At 49.6% G+C, this 17,998-nt stretch overlaps 1 protein-coding gene across 2 annotated transcripts in view; it reads left to right on the plus strand.

Annotated features, from left to right (window-relative positions):
* NKD1 (NKD inhibitor of WNT signaling pathway 1) overlaps positions 1-17,998 on the plus strand; it is an 84,871-nt gene that overhangs the window by 5,220 nt on the left and 61,653 nt on the right. The window lies entirely within an intron of this gene.

A 17,998-nucleotide genomic window follows, 5' to 3' on the forward strand; every position in this document is an offset into this window, starting at 1 on the left:
AAGATCGGGAGGGTGCCGGCCTGCCTGTAGCCTGCGGGGACGTATGGGGCTGGGTGATGAGATTGGAGGCCGGCCCAGCTGCTGCCTGAGTGCCGGATTCCAGGGGAATTACCCTTGAATGATACCAGTTGGCACAATTAAAAGGCCCCATGTCTTCACCATATGGAAAGTGTTAGGCCTCCTTACGTGGTTTCAAAGTTATGTGCCGGGAGGTGGACTTGACATTTGAGGTAAGGCATAAATTAAATATTTGGTGTTTCAGGATTAAAAGATGATTTGCTTTGAGGCTGGTGGAGGCGTTTGGGCCTCTACACGCTGGCTTCTTTGAGTTCTCTACGGAGAGTCCCCTCTGCCCGTGGCACCCAGGCCAGCTTCATAGCCTCACCTGGCAGCTTTCTATACCCCTGGGGAGCAGGGAGGAGAGGTGGGGCAAGCTGGAGCTGGGCAGTGTGCCAGGTGGGCTTCTGGTTTCCAGTAGGCCTGGGTCCCTCAGGTGGTACGTGGTGGGCAGAGGTGTCATTTTCTGGCTGCTTTAATGCACCTCTGTGATGGGGTCTCTGGTAGAGGCTTCAAGGGTTGTCTTGTCCTCCCTTCAAAACTTTTCTGCTTTGAGAAGGACACTGGTTACCCCGAGTCAGGCTGTGTACATGTCCTGTTCCCTCGAACTCAGGAACGGACCCTCTCCATTTGCATCTTGTACAGACTGTCATAAACCCAGGGAGAAGCTAAACCAGGAGACACGGTGGCCTGTCCCACAGCTCCTGGAAAGTAGGGGGATGTCCCATCCCCTCACCCAGTGGGGATGTCAGAAGTGAGCAGAGAAGGCAGGCGCTGGATGGACAGAGTGTACTTCTCCTCATACCAGGAAGCTTGATCACCAGGCTCAGGGACCAGACTGTCTGTTTGAGGACTTAAAGCAGCAAAGCTGCTCCGTCAGCCATGGAAGAATCACTTTCTGAGTAATACATCTTCCTTGTGGCAGCCCTAGGGCACGTAGTGGGTACACATGATGTATTTGCTGAGTGAATGAATAGAAGCTAAATTAGGTCATCATCCCTGCCCCTTCATCCTCCAGATTCCCTTCCCCAGCCAGGTGGAGCTGGAAGCAGGAATACAAGGAAGAGTGGACTTAGACCTTTTCATTCAAGTACTCAGCTATTAATGATGATCAATAATGAATTGTTATTAACTATTCATTCCCTAGCTCTGCCAAGCATTGAGGCTACAGTGACAAATAAAAGAGTTGTGGTGCCTGTCTTCCTATAGCTTCCAGTCTAATAAAGGAGACAAAGAATAAGCATGTCAACAGGCACATTAACAGTTCCACAGGGGTGGCAGGTACAGCTCCGTGGGAGAGCGCGTGCTTGGCGTGCGTGAGGTCCCGGGTTCAATCCCCTGTATCTCCGTTAAGGGGAAAAAACAAAAACCAAACAACTGACAGTCATGCTCAGAGGAGCTGAGACAGTGAGGAAGAAAGTGTGCGAGGAGGGGATGGCGTTTGTGCAGAGGAGAGCTGGGTGAGGCGCCTGGCTCACTAGTGTCTGTGGACAATGCGTGGTGATGGGGTTGGGCCGCCGTGCAGGGACTGTGGGCTGTCCTTCTGGACAGGTGGGTGGAGCCAGGTGGGCGGAGCCAGGTGGGCAGCCAGCATGCCGCCCTGGCAGAGCGGATTAACGCCGCTGATTGTTGTGCACCAGGACTCCGGCAGTTGCTCCAGCTGTTTGGGTGGGTGGGGGGAGGATCAGCTGTAGGGCCAGTAGCTCAGCCATGGTGGGATGTGGTGGCCTGAGGGGTGGGATTGGCAGAGGGAGGCCCCCCAGGGGCCAGAGGCCTAGAAGTGACAGACTAATCCCAGAGAGCCCATCCTGTCCTGGAACAGCTGTGAGCCTGTGCCTGAGGGAAGAGGGTCCCTCGCCTCAGTTTACCAGACGTGTCTGAGGAAGTCGAGGGCAGCATTACCCTCTGGGCAAGGGGTTAGTGCAGGGCTCCACGAGGAGATCTGCTGGCCCTGGGGAGTCAGGGCCCCTCAGTCCTCCTAGCTCAGGGGTTCTCGTAGCTTCACTTACTGACTGTGGCTTCACAATTTTGGAGTTTTTAGGTCACTTATTGGATTCCAAAGCAAGCACTTCCGGCTGCCTCCCCGACTTCCCTCTTTTTTCTACTCACACATGTTCTTTTTGTAGCTCTTGTCTCTTGCAGACATTCTTTCTCTTCCTCTCTCTCTCTCCCCCTCCCCTTCCCCTCGCCTTCTCCTTCTCCCCCACCTCCCCGAGGAAGGAAAAAATTTAGACTCTCACAAACAAAATATCTGCCATTCCATCCGAGGGAGAACTGAGGCAGGAGCCCAGAATATCCTGGAAGAAACGCCAGGGAGAGCTGAAGGCCTCAGTTGTTTAATCTGGAAGGCAGTCTTTGATGTCACCGTGCTCCGTTTATCCTGGGAGGCTGCCTGCTTCTTTATGGCTGGCTTCAGACTCAGCGCATGAAGAATGGCCGGGTTCCTTCAGGAGCTGGAGGAAAAGCCTGATCACTCCCCAAAGGGCAGGTCTGGTGATGCTGCCGCTCCTGCCAAGCCCAGGTGGGGTGGAGAACCTTTTCCAAACAAGCATTTCCAGAGACATAAGTAATTCTTTGATAACTTCCCCGGGAAAGCAGGGGGGCTGTTTATCCATGTGGGCACCCGTCTCGGGGCTTCATGAGGGAAGCCTCAGGTCCCTCCACTGAAGTCATCCTTAGCCCCAGAAGGGCGCCATGCAGGAGCTCTCGCCAGGCGGCTCTGCCCACCGGGGTGTGCCCTGGATGTGTGTTTGTTTAGACGGCTACAAGGAGTTGCTCTGGGCTTCACTTCCCTTTCTTGTTGAGCCATGTGGGCTGTGTCCTGTGTGCATGGCCTTGTGTGTGGCCAACACCTTTCAGAGGACCCCAGGGTATGGGGTGGGCTTCACAAGTGGTGTGGCATCAGCTGAAAAGTCCCTCCTTTCTCTGAGCCTCAGATCTTCCAGCTGAGAAGTAGGATAAAATCATTTATTGTAATTTAGCAACAATATATTGAATGCATTCTATTCATATCATTTGTGCAGCTGTGCAGCAGAAATTGAGGACTTACTTTAGGCCAGGCATACATTTGCTCTGTCAGTAGAGCATGGTCCTTATTTCAATAGAGCTTACACTCTAGTAGGAAAAAAGAAGTATTTTAAAAAACAAATTACACAATCTAAGTTATGATTTGTGCCTCAAAGTGCTGGGTGCTTTGAGAACATTTAATGGGAGTCAGACCTAATCTGGGTGGCTGCTCATTCTGCAGATATTTGAGTATGGTTAGGTTGTTGTGGAAACTATGAGGAATAGAACACAGTTCCTACCTTACAGAACTCAAAGCTTAGTGGAACTAAACTTTCATCTTTACCTCTCATCTGTTTTTCTTATCTTATTGCATTGGTTAGAATCTCCTCTACTTAATAATCATTAAGTCTGATGTTCATTGTGTATCCAGTTAAGAAAGCTTTCTTCACCCCCAGCTTTCTCAGATTTTTAAAACCAGGAATACTTACTGAATTTTATCAAATGCTGTTGGAGTGTTGATGGAGTTCATGATTTTTTGCTAACGTAATGTGTGATTTGTATGCATGATTTACATCGCTAGATTTCCTAGTGTTCAACTTTCTCTGCTCTTCTGAACCAAATCCTTCTTTGCCATGATAGATTGCTGCTTTAAAATGTTGCGTATTTGATTTGCTAATATTTTACTTTGCATTGATGATCATGTCAGATTGGCTCATGGTTTGGGAGGGTAGATCCTGAATGATGAAGACAACATTAATGGCATGTTAGAGGACACTCTGGGGGGGCTATGAGAGTCTAGAGCAGGGAGTGCCAACTGATCTAGGGTCAGAGGAGCTGTGATTTAAGCCCAAAGGTTCATGGTGGAGGGGTGGTGGTGAGCAAGACAAGGGGAGAGGACATGTAACAGCCATGTGAGTGTTTGCTGGAGACTGGCCACATGTGAAAACACCCTGTAGTGAAGAAGGCAGTTCATCTGAGATGCTCATTGAAGTTCAGTTGGCTGAAGAGGGGTCACAGCCTGGGCCCAGGGGGCCTTCTCTGCCATGTTATGAAGCTTGGTCTTTGTCTAAAGGGGAGAAAAGCGGCAGGCTCTGTGTGAGGGGCCAGCAGGACCGAGGTGAGCCCTGCGATCTGAGGGAAGAAGGAATGTGGAGATGGGCTCTCTGTTGTAAAAATGTTTTGGAGGATAAAGAGGAATCAAGTGACTGTATTCTGTGGGCTCAGTGAGAGATTCTTGAAGGTTTGCCTTGGTCCAGGCTCAGTGCTTGGTTCTTGGGGGTCACCCAGGGGACTCTTGAGGAGGCCACAGGTAGGTGAAGGACCAGGGGAAGTAGATAGGATGTAAGGCAGGTTTGAGTTGTGGTTAAAGAGCAAGGACCCTGGAGCCCGATGACCTGGGTTCAAATCCTGCTGCACCATTTTCTAAGTGTGGGACTTTGGGCATAGTGTTGAACCTCTGTGTCAGCCAGGGGTCTGGTGGGAAACAGATGCCCTCCAGAGAGTTTAAATGAAACTAGCTTCCAGACGGATGGGAAGGGTTAAGGGAAACTTCATGGGGGGTTGAAGTACCCGGGGACTGATGGACCCCTGGCAACAGTGGAAAGCTGTTACTACCTCTAGGGCAGAAAGGGCCAGGGGAGGGAATGTTGTTGGATGTTTTGGTGTTGGATCCCTGCAGGAGCCACAGCTGAGGAGTGGGAAGACCTGGCAGAAGCTGTAAGTGTGGAGGATTAACCACACTCATAGACATGGTACAGAAGTAGTGAGGGGATGGAGAAGAAAAAGTCCAGCCTCCATCTCTTCACATCCTCCAGTTTCCTGCTGGGGCCTGTCATTGGCTGAATATAGAAGCCAGAGGCCAGGAAGCCCCAGTGAATTGGTCCACAGGGTCAGCTTCCTGAGGGCGCAGAGCGGCACAGAGAAGGGTGGAGAGTGGATGGGGGTGGGGGTGGCAATCGAATAATCACCTCTGTGTCTGTGTTTCCTCATCTGTCAGGTGGGGATGAGAGTAGTACCTGCTTCGGGTACTACTCTCATAGGGTAGTTGTGAGGACTCAAATTGTAAAATGGTTGTAATGTCAGGCACAGAGTAAGTGCTCAGTGCAAGTTAGCTATTACAGCTATAAAACCATGAAGAGACACAGGGTTGTGGAGGTTTGGGGAGGTGTTTTTGAAGGAGGTGGCATGTGAGTGTGGCTCTAAGGATGGTAAGACTGAGACCAGGACTCAGAATCTAAAGGATCTCCATGGGCCAGAGAAGTCATATTAATGAATGCAGCTGGCTGGTGGGAGACACCTGGGAGGTGTGGGGAGTAGGGTGCTCTGGGAAGCACATGCCTGTGTCAAGAGAGTAGCGCCCCTCAGCCCAGCCAACTGTTCCATGTGGGAGCATTGCCCTGATGTTGCCACATCTTCTGATTGTTAGGAGAATCCAGCCATCTGGATTTTTATGTGAAAATTTTCTAATTAAAAGAATTATCATCAACCACATAAAACATTTTAAAACACTTTCTTTGGGTGGACCCCAGACAGCTAGATTTGGCCTGGCTTGTGACTGTTGATTTAGACTTACAGGACTTTGGTAGGGTATGGTTGTGTTAGTGATAATAACACATACAAGTGAATATTAAAGGTGCCTAATGCTTTACGTGCATTCTTTACATGAATTATTCCCCTGTGTACAGATGAGGAGACAGGCTCAGCAAGTTAAAGTCCTCACCCCAGCCAGGGAGAGCCGGATTCAGGCTGCCTCCAAAGAGGAAGATACTGCCCAAGCCAAGGCTGGGTGCTGGGACATCATGGATAATATGTTTCAGTTGGGTGGGAATAGGATGGGAGGGCAGGTGGGGTAAGTGCAGTATAGATGTGGTTTGGGCCACTTTATACTGTGGCCCCCGCCGTGTGCACGTAATAGGTGTCAGAAGTGTGATTAGAGCTTTCAGAATCAGACTTCTGAGGTCGAGACACAACTGCACCTCTCCCAGCTGAGCAGCCTTGGGCCATGTGATGGCTCATCTCTGACCCTCAGCTTTTACATCTGTGGAATGGGTAGAGTCATTGTTCCTACCTCATGAAGTTGTTCAAAGAGTGAAATGAGTTTGTTCTGGCAAATCAGGGAGAATAAAGTAGATGTTGTCCCTCCTCTTGCAGATTTCTGGTGTGATCAACTAAGGAATACCCAGATGTGTACCAAACGTAATGAAGGGAAAAGAATGGGGCGTGGTGAAAGAGAATAAGGAGGGGTTCTATTTTGGATTGGGGAGTGAAGTCGTTGGGACCCAAAGATCTCAAATAACCAGGTGATAAAAGATTTGGTGGAAGCATCTCAGACAAAGGGTTTGGGAAGTGCAGAGGCCAGGAGGCATGATTAGTGCATAGAGAGCCTTCAACCCCCTTCTGGGTTTCTGACTTGTGACCAGAATCCAGTCTCTGAGATGTTTGGGCAGAAATACGTGGTCCAGCAAAGGGGGTGGGTAGTGCCCGGGGGCTGAGGGGATGAAAATGCTATATGTTTTACCCATTTTGAGCCCTTGTCCATCCACTGCAAATCTTCCAATTTTTACAGAAACCAAATTACTTGGTTTTATTTTATTTTTACTTTTCATCGTGTCTGATCACTCCAGCTTGTCTCCTTGCTGGCTGGGTGGGAGGTTGGGGAGAACCTCCTGGTCCTGTGAAGTAGTGTCAGCCCAGAGCTGATTGGCTGGCCTGTCGTGTGCTACCCAAGCCCCAGGCCTTGAACCTAAGTACTTGGAGCTGGGGCCCTGGAGAGGGTGGGGCAGAGCATAAAGAGCCTCGGTCAGCAGAGTGGGCCTGGCCACCCTCAGGCCATGGGTGAGGCTAGGGAAGACCAGAACCTCCCGAAAGAGCTCAGGCCCAGGGTGTGTTTCTAACTCCAGAAAGTCCGTGCGGACCAGCAGGCCCCCTTGCACAGAGGCTTGACTGACGGTGGCTCCACTGAGTGGGTTTGGGGGTGCTGTTTTGGGGTGTTGAGGCCACTTCATGCCTGGCTGCCAGAGTAGAGGGAACCTTGTTACAGGGTAGTTTTTGACCTTGACTTTGTTTTATCCTTTTTTTCCCCTAGTGTTGTAGATAGACTTCAAAAGCAAAAAAATGATGTCACAAAACCACTACAAACCAGAAAGGAGGTTGCCTTTTCAGTGGGCTCTGGAGGTACTCTTCTTGCCCCTGCCCTGGAAATCCCAAGGAGCCCACTGCCTTGGGCAGTCTTGGGTATGTGCTTCCTTTCTCATTGTTTGGTGGCTGCAGCCTCAGTGTGGCTATTAAGTGCCTGCTGTATGCTGAGCCTTGTGCTGAACCATGGGTGCAGCATTGAGTGTCTGCTGTATGCCAGGCCCTTGCCAAGAGCCGTCCATCCCACTCAGTTCTCACAGCACCATTATGAGGCAGATACTATTATTGTTCCCATTTTACTGATGAGGAAACTGAGGCTTTAAAGAATGTACCTTCTTGCCCAAAGTCAATTGACTTGGAAATGGAATCTTGCGCTAGCAAGTTTCAAATTCAGGTCAGTCTGATTTTAGAGCTGTCTTAAACTGCTATAGGTGAGAGGGTTTTGTTTTTTCTCTTAAACTGTATGTTAAAGCCTCATTAATGGCTCATGAAATCAATTTAGTGACCAGCTTTAAAACAATGAAATAGAAAAAAATAAAAATAAGGAAGAACATCCTGTATAGTAATAATAAATATTGCTTTGTGTAACTTTGTTTAGAGGCATGGATATCCATGTCTATAGATGGTAGATAGACAGACAGGCAGACAGGCAGACAGACAGACATGGATACCCATACCAATAAATAGGTCTAAATCTGTGTATATCTAAACACATATCTAGACACAAACCCATACATCCAGAGGCCCAATATACAACATAATTCTTACTTTGATTCACTATCAATGTATTAGAAAACACTTGTGTTTTGTCACTGTACAGACTCTGAGCCTGAATGCCTGATTTCAAAACCTAGCTCTGCTTCTCACCAGCTGTGTGACCTTGGGCAAATTCCCTAACTTCTCTGTGCCAAAGTTTTCTTCCTTGGCTTCAGGGTCTTTTGGTGTGTTGACTTTTTGGTCAGAACAAATTCTCCCAGGATTGCCATGGATGATGTCTTGCTCACCACTCCCTTTGCGTAGGGCATAGAAAGAATCAGGGGTACCTGGGGAAGCTCCCATGTCCTCTCACCTTAGAAACCAACCTCTGAGCATGACGAGCAGCAGCTACATCTTGGCAGGAACACATGGCTGAATCTTTCCAGACAGAACACTGTTGGGAATCCTGAGCCTGGGGTTGGCCCCAGTTTAGCTATTAGGTATCTATTGTGACCTCTCCTGGCCTTTGCTTCATCTTCTCAAAATGTAGCAAAGAAGAGGTGAATGTCTAGGTTATCTTTTGCTATGAAACAAATTATTCCAAAACTTAGTGACTTAATCATTTTATGTTATGCTGAAGATTATGCAATTTGGGCAGGGCTTGGCAGGGGCCACTTATCTACAGCTCCAGATGGCATAGTCGGATTAGCTCAAACAGTGAGGGGCCAACTGTCACAGCCCCACCTGGCTTACATGTCTGGGGCCTCAGTTCTCTTCCAGGTGACCTCCCCACATGGTTAGCTTGGGCTTCCTCATAGTATGGCAGTCTCAGGGTAATCAGACTTCTTACGGGGGGGCCGGCTTCCCCACAGTGTAAAAGTAGAAACTGCCAGTCCTTCTTAAAGTTTAGTCCTGGAATCAGCAATGCCGCATTCTCTTTGTTAAAGTAAGCCACAGGTTCAGCCCAGGAGTAGGGGAAGGGATTACACAGGGGCGTAAATACTGGGAGGTGTAATTTACTGGGGGCCATCAAAATAGTCAACCAGAGAGGATGTGGTCTCCTGGAGAGAAGCTGCTGAGAGACTGAGGAAGAGAAAAGACTGAAAGGTGTCCACTGGATTTAGGATGCTAGTGGTCATGGTCTGGTTTGACAGGAGCTATCTTGGTGGAATGACAGCAGAGGTGAGACTGGCATGGGTCCTGAAGGGACTGAGGACCACTTATAGGGGAGCCGAAGCACATACTTGTAAGAACATCCATGGCTGCATTATTTGGAAGGAGGAAATTTTGTAACAACTCAGATATCCATCACTAGGAGACAGGCTGATAAACAGTGGTGTAGCCATTTCCTGGATCTCTGTGCAACTGGTAAAACCAGGTGGACGGAGGGCTGCAGGCTGATGGGAAGGAGGCCTGAAATGCAGTTAAATGAGCAAAGCAAGAGCGAGACATCAGTGCAACGTGGTCCTGCTTTGTGCAGTGTGCAAAAGTCTGTTCTGGCCTCCATCTCCACATATCTGCAGGTGCACATAGAAAGATCTGGAATAATACACCGTCAAGGTTTGTTTTCCCCGAGGAGTGGAGTGTTGGGAGGTGGTGAGGAGAGAAGGAATTTCACATTTCACATTCCACTTTTCTACATTGTTTGACTTTTTTTCCCCCAGTGAGCATGTATTACTTGTGTATTTTTCAAAGTGCCAATACGTTTTAAAACAACGAGAAATGAGAAAATGGCATGTGTAGGCAAAACTCTTTGGAAAAGCTTTTCTGGAAGGGGTGGAGAGAGAAGACGATAGCTAGAGGTGGAGGGCAGGGGCTTGGGAAGGACTCAGGGTATGGCCCAGAGGACCACCTGCATCCAAGCCTCCCGAGTGTGGAGACCGTGGGTTGCCCCTCCCCCCCCGCCCCTTCCCACAACCAGAGCCTCTCTGTGTTGGGTAACTGGCCCTGCAGGAAAGGCGATGGGGGCAGGGAGCAGGAGGGGGAGGGCAGAGGTGGGGATGGCGCTCCCCATCTGTAGAAGTGTGGGGATCGGGTGCGGAGAAGCCGCCATGGTTCCTGACCCATGACAAGTTCTCAGTCAGTGGTCCTGTTCCCTTCTGTGTGGTTCCCCGTGGCTGCGGATCCACACACCTGTAAGTGGATTGAGAACCTTGCTGACGGTTATTGAGACCTGGCCTCTTTTTCAAGCTCAGCCAGGCTTCTTTTATAACTAGAAGGAAGGAGATGTGAAAAGCATATGTAGACTAGTGCTAGAACTTTCTGTGATGATGGGAAGGCTCTATGTCTGCACTGTCCAGTGTAGGAACTGTGCACCACCTGTGGCTACTGAGCACTTGGATGTGGCTACTGCGACTGAGGAACTGAATTTTAAATATATTATATTTGAATTAATTTAAATGCTAATTTAAACAGCCACGTGGGGCTAGCAGCCTCTTCCTGGATAGCACAGCTCTGGACCCACGGAGAGGAGCCAGCGCTGCAGGGCACCAGGCTAACCCCCAACCAGGGGGCGGTGGAAGGGGCACTTTGCAGTAGATGGTGGTGGAAGGAGAGCTCTGCTGCCAGGAAGCACTGGTGAAACCCTCCCTGGGGCCTTTCCAGACCCTGCTACTTGGAGGCATGGCTTCCCTCCAGCTTCCCTCCAGCTTGGACAGAGGAAGCCAAGGCTGGCCACTGTCGTGATCAGTGATGGGAAGGATACTGGGGTCTCCCAGAGGGTGGATTGGGGCACCTTCTCCTGGTGTCCTAACTTGGGGCCTTCCTAGTTTTCTCATCCTTGGAGGGCCTGCTTGGCATCTGCTCTGGGGTTTGTGGGTGAGGACTTGTCCCATTGGCTCTGGTCTGGGAAGCTGGGGCTCCTGGGGCTGGGGCTCAGCACTGAGATGGGCCAGCTTTTCTTTGGCAGGAAGAGCCAGCATTCATCCAGAGCTTTATGGTCTGCAAAACCTTCCTCCCAGTGATTTGTCAGGCATTTCACATTTGCAGAAACCTGGCCAGGGCCAGTGTTAATACTATGGGGAAGCTGAGGCCTGACTGCAGAGTCCGTGGGGCAGGCTCCGTGTGGCTCCCCACTGTGTCCTTAGGGCCTTTTGCACTGCTTGGCATGTGGCAGGTGCTCACGGGCCATTTGCCAGGTGGGTGAGGCTCAGAGGGGCCTGGCAGCTTGGCCAGAGGGCACGTGGCCTCTGGAGGTCCTGTCCTCCAAGTCCCCACGTCTCTTCACAGAGCTTCGCTACTCTGAACCTTTGAATAAAAAAAGAAAAAAAGAAAGAAAAAAAAATCAAAACAGGACTGAAGTGTATGTACTTGAAGCCTCCTTCCCACCTCTGCCAACACCACCGCCTCCCAGCGCCCCTCTTCTGAGGCATCTGCTGTTTGTGGCTCCCGGAGGCACTTCCGGCCCTGCTCTGTGAGTGTGGACCCTTATCCCCGCATGGACTATAGAAGCCCTCTTGACCAGCAAGACTGGGAAGCCATTGATCTTTGTTGGTTACTTGAAAAATTCACTGAAGGTAGGGAATTGTAAACAAGTGATAGAGACTTAATTTTCTTTTAGCCTTAGTTGCATGTTATATTCTGTTTCTGCACCTTGCTTTTTTAACTTCGTGTGTCTTGGGAATCTTTCCATATCGCTGCAGAGAATCTGCTTGCTCTTCTTGTCTCTCAAGCCTTCCCTCGTAGGGATGGACCGTAATTTATTGCACTGATTCCCTACTGCTGGGCATCTTGGTTATTTACAGGCCTGCGCCCATGGTCTAAAGTAGACTGTTAGGTGAGTGTGGTTCATTTCTGTAGCTGTGCTTTTGCACACACACTACACGCCCTGATGTGGTCTCCAGGTGTGGTTCTACTACTTTCCTAACAAAACCAAGGTTTCTCCCCCAAGGCCAGGGTCTTCAAAACCAAAAAGGGCAGCAGCTTCAGGGGGGTTTGTGGTTAAGGAAGTACAACCTTTCTCTGAATGGATTAATCAGGATCCTTTGGGTTTTAAGCACATCTTAGCTGTTTCATACAGAGGCGCATTATTGGCCTGTATAATGGGGAAGTTGGGAGGGTGAATTGAATTCAGGTACAGCTGGATCCTAGAGCTCCGGCTGTGTCCCGGGTTGGCGGCCTATGCCTTCAGCTCTGCTTTCTTTTGGGTCAGTTCATTCTAGGGCAGGCTCTCCCCAGGTAGTGGCAGTTTGGGTCTCAGTGGCCTGGGCTTCCATCTCTGGCTGGAAGAGAGAGTTTCAGCCAAAGCTCAGGCAGGACTCTCATTGTTTTGACCTGGCTCACATGTCCACCCCAGAACAAAACTCTGTACCTCTGATGGTCCTGGGTCACGTGGCTGCCCTGGAGTGAGGGCTGGGATCAGCACCCCCTACCCCCAAACCTCAAGGGCTGGGAGGGAGGGTTGGATGGCTCCCTAAAGAAAAAGCACCTGTGAGGAGAAGGCTGCAGAGTGCACACGGGTGGACAGAACCAACATTTATGCGCCACGTAAGACTCACTGACTGCAGCCCCAGGCAGCAGCTGGTGAGCGTGGGTGGGAACAAGGCAGCCCGACAATTAGCTGACTGTCTGGGGAGAACTACTCCCTGACATTGGAAGTGGGAAGAGCAGGGGTGATTTGCCACTTCCTCCGTGCAGCCCACATGGGTCACAGCTTTCCTTTCAAGCTCCTAACCTCTCTGCGATGATCATAGTTCAGTGATCATAATCCTCAGGGGATAGGTAATAGACCCTGTTGGGAATCTGCTGTATCTGATGGTATCTTCCTCTTCAAATAAATTCTCTTCCGCCATTACCTCCAATTCCAGGGCACCCGTAGCCCCCAAGTTAAGAAGCTCTGCCTCAGTTTGCACGGTTGTTTTTTTTTTCTAACTTTGTTTTACTTTTTTTCCCCCCTCCCCTCTATGGGTCTTTTCCACTCCAGGGGGCACAGAGCTTTGGACCTGGGCTTTGGATCTGGGTTTGTCCTGAACTGTTTTGACATTGGGCCTTAATTTCCTTACCTATAAAATGAAGGAAAAAAGTATCCATCTCTTGGAATCATTTCAAGGATTAAATGAAAAACGCATGTTGTGATTTAAGGCTTAGTATGCAGTAAGCACTCAGTAAACACGCTCAAAGGCCCGATAAGACCTCTGGAGCTGGTGATGTGTTCTGGAAGATTCCCAGCAAACCCACTCCGTCTCTCCGGGGCCCAGGACAGCATCCAGAAGGGGCTTGGTTGCTGTTTGATGGATGCAGAGTTTCAGAGACAACATCTTTGTTCACTCGTGAGTTCCCTGGAATGAGGTTTCAGTGGCTTATCCAGGTGTCTTGGGGTTAGTTTGGGTTAGTCATGAGTGCTTTTACATTCTGCATTTAGGATACCTCTCACTTATTTTATCAACTGTGCCTCCTGCCTGGCCATGGACAGGCCACAGGTGAGGGCTCACCTGTGCATTATGGCCACTTGAAGGAGTTCCGCGATCTCAGCAGAGTCCTTTCTGGCCACTAAGCCCCGGCCAGTGGCTCCACTGTTCACCTGGCTGGACACCAGGTCTCAGGTGGTGGATACTGTTCTGTAGAAATGCCAACTGGTGACTTGCTTTGAGAGTATTAAGACACAAAGTCCCTGTGGTTAACAGCAAATTAATCACGGCATTAAGGAGGTTATGTCTTGGGGAGACATGACTTCATGAGCTTGTCATAAAGTCTGTCCCTGCCATGTTTCACTCTCCCAAGATTTTTGACGTTCAGAAAAGAAACCTCAGATAGAGTTACCAAGTTTTACAGAAATATTTTTACTGGGCAGAAGATTGCTTTATGGTGAGAGCCAGTTATTTCAGGAGACAAGCAAAGAGCCCTTTATTCTCACGTTCTGTGGGAGGAAAATATTATGCTAGAAAGCCCGCTTCTTGGACGGGCCGTTTGAGAGGCCAGGCTGCATTTCTGGAGTTGGGAGTGGGTGACAGGAGGTGGTGCGGGAAGCTGGCGGGCTCCTGGGCGTGTGCCCACCTTCTCTTAACCCTCCCTGGGGATGTGGGGCTGGTTGCGTGGGCAGAAGGGAGCCTAAGCTTGTAGAACAGGGAAGGGAGGTGGTCAGAGCTGGGCTTTGACCTGGGGGTGCATGGCAGAGAGAGGAAGAAATGGGGTGGTACAGCAGTGTGGGAGGCCCCCAGCTGGGGTCACCTGGCTCTGCCATTTATAAGCTGTGTGACTCTGGGCCCTCACCCCTCTGAGCCTCTATTTTCACATGTAAATCGGGGATAACATGCTTATCCACCACTTGGGCTTGTGAGCATTAAGTGAGATCATCTATGTCAAGCAGTTACTCGTTTTCTCAATCCATGATGTCCGATGGCGATTTGTCGGAGGCAGAGAGATGGGCCTTCATCATCCACATTCCAGAACCAGCTCATATCACTTGGAGCCCAGTGGGCATATTTCCTGAGTCCCAAATGATATCTTCTAGTCTGATACCGTGGTGGGGGGTTGGAAATTGGGGCCGCTCCAGCAAGCTGGAGATTTACGGGCCTCGTTCTTTGAGCTCCAGTCTGTACTTCGGCTCATGGAAGGGACTGGTCTCTCCCGGAAATTAGGGGAAAAGAATATTGGCTTGATTGTGCTCAAGGAGGATGGGTTTGACCTTTGCGGATTAAGACTTTGTTCTCCCCTTCCCACCTCGACGTGGAAGAAGGGTGCCTGCCAAGGGTTTTGTTTGTGTCTGGAGCGGCCGTGTGTCTGATAAGGAGACAGCATCCTTGCCCTCTTCTTGCTGCTGAGCATAATCCCTTTTAAGTTGGGCGGTTGGAGAGGGTTGATTTATTTCGTTCTCTTCCTCACCTCCCTGTCGTTATTTAGAATGTGAGGGAGAGTTTATCTTGTTCTCTGGGAGATCTATCGTTTCAGCTTTGGAATGGTACCCAAGTTTACAGAAGGGAGTCTGGTGCCCAGAGCCTTCTGGTAAATATTTTGGGAAGTTGGATTCCACTGGCATTATGGCCCGTGGGTTGGGCAGTGGGTGCTTTTCTGTGACTCCTTGATGGAACTTGGACTCTTTTCATACAATGCCCTGCACACGGGCTACGTGCCAAGGCATCTTAGTGCCCAGAATTCCTGCCTCTTACGGGTCCACTTGCGCTGTACCTTCCTCCAGGAATCCACGTGTTGCTTCTTCCTTCCCTGCAAATGCACATGGTCCTTCTTTATCTTCAGAACCCTGCCCTCCTCCTTTCTTTTCACACAGCCTCCATTGTTCATTTACACCCCCTTCTTCCTCCCACCACGCCGCCAGAGTCTTCCCCAAAGCTGCCCTTCTTGCTCCTGAAAGCCTTCATATCACGTTGCTGATCCCTCCTGTGTTCTGCTCTGGGTTGGCCACATCAGACAGATGGACCCTGGACAAAACCCATGTTCTCTCAATCTCAGTTTCTTCATCAGTGAAATGGGATGGCAACATAGAGCCCCCCTCCCTTCTAGGCTGAGTGTGAGGATGAAAAGATAATGGGCCTGGTGTGCAGTAGGGTTTGGTAAATATTTCACCCTCCCCACCTTAAATTATAAGCTGCTTGAGTGCAAATGCCAGTTCTTAGTCATCTTCCTGTCTCCTTGAGAGCATCTTAGCGTGGCTTCTGGTCCATAGTTGGCTTGAGAACACAGTCAGTGGGACCTGCTGGTTAGGATGGTGGTGACTCTCCAAAGTGTCCCTTGGATGGAGAAAGTGTCTCAGAACTTCATTTTCTAGGCTTTGGGGGAAGATAAACAATTTGCTTAACAGAGTGTTTAGAGCGCAGGGGGCACTGTCCACAATGTGGCCCCTAGCCTCGCACAGTTGTCGAGCGTTTGAAATAGGGCTGGGCTGGGTTGTAAATACATGGCAGGTTTCAAAGGCTTCGTATAAAAACAGAGAATGTAGCATTTCTCCTTAATAATTTTTACATTGATAATAAAAAATGATGATATTTTGAAATGGAAGTATTTTTGACATTTTGGCTTAAATAACATTAATAAAGTTAATTTCACTTGTTTTTCTCTCTTTTTTTTAACGTGGCAACTAGAAAACTTAAAATTACACGTATGATTTAACATTCTATTCCTACAGGGTGGCAAGCACTGGTCTAGATTCTAGACCATTCTCAATGGTGATGATACTGCCCCCCAGGAGGTGAAAAATGGTTTGGGGTTGGGGGGGCACAAAAATCTTAGTCTCGTTAGATATAAAGCACAGATTGTATGTATGTGTGTATATATATATCTCTACATAAATAGACAAACAGTGGTATTAAAATTTCACGTTGGAGTGATTAGGAAAAAAGTTTCAGTAGGTTCTGTATGGGGTGAGGGCAGATAATAAAGAATGAGAAATGCTCCAGAGACAGCCAGACCTGATGCAGGTGCTGGCTCTGCCACTTATTAGCTATGTGACCTTGGGCAATTTCCTTAACCTCTCTGTGCCTCTGTTTCCGCACCTGTAAAATGGGAGGAGAAATGGTTGTGTAGGTTGAGAATGCCTGTGAAACACTTAGCTCAGGACCTGACAGAACAGACAATGAGCAGGGTGGTTATTACTGTCGTTCACATTGATATGTAATAAACGAAGCCTCTGGAGGCTTACTGGGGTAGGGGTTCCACTTCCAAAATTTACGGAGTGACCATAGTGTCTGTGAGCCTCAGTTTTTCCATCTGGAAAATGTGTTGCTGGGAGGACTGTTAACATCTGGGCAGCACTTCGCACTGAGCAAGGAACGTGGCTGGAGGGTATTTGAATGATGTGCCCCCACCTCCGACCCCCAGCCATAGCAGCACCAGACCAGGCACTGAGGGGTTTCACGCTGGGCTCTGGTCATCAGTGGCCTTCTCCAGGCTCCTGGCAGGCCCTCCTGGCTGTGCGGGTGTGCAGCTGCCGGGGCTGGGCCGCGGCTGTGCTGGTAGCTCCTCCCTGGGGCTGCCTTCAAAGGGAGAGCTGGGAGGAAGGTGGAGGGGGAAGGAGGGGCTGCTCATTGACTGCCTGACACAGACAATTGGATTAAAGGTCCTTTTCAAGGCCTTGGAAATTGTCAGTGACATGGGCCCTGGCTTGTGGACTGCGGCCGGCAACCTTCCCGTAACTAAACCAAATTCCCTCTTCTGAGATCATGATTTGAGAGACAGAGATGCCAAGACTCTGCCTTCTGTGGGAGGAGGTGATGGAGAGAGGCTGGTCAGTTAGGATGAGGAGGACCAGCTGGCCGCATCCTGGGAGGACCCAGGGTGTATGTACATGGTGGTTCTGGGGGTTGAGTGAGGGCCTTGGGAGTTTCAGGCAGACTGGACACCTGGGTATCACTGCTTGATACCTCCTCTCAGTGTCACTTACACACCCAACATAACCTGTCCAAAACTACTCTCTTCATCTTCCTTGGGAACCCATGAGTGCTCCAGTCCCCACCAGACCAGTGACTGGCCTTCCATTCACCTATTGTTGAGGTCATTCCCAACTCCTCCTCCCCTCTCTCAACTGAATAGCCAACAGATGGACAATATTTGTCAATTCTGTGACCAAATGAACCTTAAATTTATCCACATCTTGCTACTGTCCCCATCCTGGTTTAAGCCACCACCATATTACTCCTGGAGGATTCCAACAGCCCCTGATTTTATCTTCTGTGTTTCAATCAGGCTGATCTTACAGAACACAGTGGGATTTTACAGAATCACACTCCTATTTAAATCCCTACTATGACTTCTCACGACCTTGAGAGAAATGTCTAAAATGCTTCCCACAGTCTTTAAGAGTGAGCATGATTTGCCCCTCTCCCACCTCTCATCCCCTCCTGCCTTCCCCCTCACTCCTTCTGTCCCAGCTACTCTGGTCCTTTTTGGAACACATCCATCACACTTCTACCTCAGGGCCTTTGCACATGCTATTCCCTCTGCTTGGGATGCTCTTCCTGATACTCTTGGCCTTGTTCTCCCCTACCCACTTTTCAGGACTCAACTTCCACATCACAGCCTCAGAGTGGCCTTCCTTGAGGCCCCACTTAGGACCAGTTCCTTCCTCACTGCTGTTCCTCATCACACCCAGCTCTTTCCACTCCCTTGGGGTGCTCCTTACCATTGGTCATCAGTGATTCGTTCACATGGTAATTGA

Source organism: Vicugna pacos, chromosome 9 (genome assembly GCF_048564905.1).
Source record: "Vicugna pacos chromosome 9, VicPac4, whole genome shotgun sequence".
Taxonomy (NCBI): domain Eukaryota; kingdom Metazoa; phylum Chordata; class Mammalia; order Artiodactyla; family Camelidae; genus Vicugna; species Vicugna pacos.